Source organism: Colobus angolensis, unplaced genomic scaffold (assembly GCF_000951035.1).
Source record: "Colobus angolensis palliatus isolate OR3802 unplaced genomic scaffold, Cang.pa_1.0 Scaffold96, whole genome shotgun sequence".
Lineage (NCBI taxonomy): Eukaryota > Metazoa > Chordata > Mammalia > Primates > Cercopithecidae > Colobus > Colobus angolensis.
Window position 1 is genome coordinate 851 of NW_012123598.1, and position 1,802 is coordinate 2,652.

Here is a 1,802-nt window from a genome sequence, read left to right on the forward strand (position 1 = left end):
AATTAAATGTCACCATGTCATTCTCAGGCTAGGAAAAAAATGAATATGCTCTGGAGATCTGATGTACAGCATGGTGGCTATAGCTAATATATATTGTATGCTTGCAATTTGCTAGATTTTCAGTGTTCTCGTGATGTAAAAAAGATAATTGGCTCACGCCTGTAATCCCAGTGCTTTGGGAGGCCAAGGTGGGCATATCGCTTGAGGTCAGGAGTTCAAGACCAGCCTGGTAACATGGTGGATCCCCACGTCTACTAAAAATGCAAAAATTAGTTGGGTGTGGTGATATGCACCTATAATCCCAGCTACTTGGGAGGCTGAGGCACAAGAATCGCTTGAACCCGAGAGGTGGGGGTTGTAGTGAGCCGAGATCATACCACTATACTCCGGCTTAGGTGACAGAGCAAGACTCTGTCTCAAAAAAAAAGAAAAAAGATAACTATGTGAGGTGATGAATATGCTAACTAGCTTGATTGTGGTAACCATTTTGCAATGTATACATATATACAGAGAGAGGTGTCATGTTGTACACCTTAAATAGATACAGTCTTTGTCAATTATACCTCAGTAAAGCTAGGGAAAACAAGAAAAAGAGAAAGAAGTGAATGAAATAGAAAAGACAAGCCAGAATCCATACAAATGACACTTTTCTCTGGCTGAAAACTTATTAGGCACAGACATCTGCAAGGCCACTACCAGCTACATCCACTGTGTTGTGAAAGGATACATTCCTTAGAAAACATTCTTAGTACCTTTACTGTTTGAATTTTTTCCCCATTAACAGTTACCGTTCCTTAGAACTTCACTGCTTTAACCAAAGCTACAATTTTATGTTTATCTGTTTTTACTCCCTGTCTTTTCCCCCTGATGCTTAGGATTCTGAAGTAAAACTGAGTTTGCATTGCTTGAAATTGATTTCTTCTTCTTCTTTTTTTTTTTTTGAGACGGAGTCTTGCTCTGTTCCCCAGGCTGGGGTGCAGTGGTGTGATCTTGGCTCACTGCAAGCTCCGCCTCCCGGGTTCACGCCATTCTCCTGCCTCAGCCTCTCGAGTAGCTGGGACTACAGGCATGCACCACCACACTCGGCTAATTTTTTAAAAATTTTCTTTTCGGCCGGGCGCGGTGGCTCAAGCCTGTAATCTCAGCACTTTGGGAGGCCGAGACAGGCGGATCACGAGGTCAGGAGATCGAGACCATCCTGGCTAACACGGAGAAACCCTGTCTCTACTAAAAATATAAAAATTAGCCAGACGTAGTGGTGCATGCCTGTAATTCCAGCTACTCGGGAGGCTGAGCCAGGAGAATGGCTTGCCCTTGGGAAGCAGAGGTTGCAGTGAGTTGAGATCAGGCCACTGCACTTCAGCCTGGGTAACACAGAGAAACTCCATCTCAATAATAAAAATAATAATCATCGTCATCATCATAATCATCATCATCAGAAAATAAAGTATTAGAAACTGAGAGTAGAAGGGTGGTTGCCGGGAGTGTGGCGGGACATATGGGAAGATGTTGAGCAAATGGTGCAAACTTTATTCCTTTATTTTGAGACAGGGTCTCCCTCTGTCAGTCAGGGTAGAGTGCAGTGGTGCCATCACAGCTCACTGCAGCCTCAACCTCCTGGGTTCAAGCGATCCTCCTGCCTTAGCCTCTTGAGTAGCTGGGACTACAGGCATGCACCACCACACTCGGCTAATTTTTTAAAAATTTTCTTTTCGGCCGGGCGCGGTGGCTCAAGCCTGTAATCTCAGCACTTTGGGAGGCCGAGACAGGCGGATCACGAGGTCAGGAGATCGAGACCATCC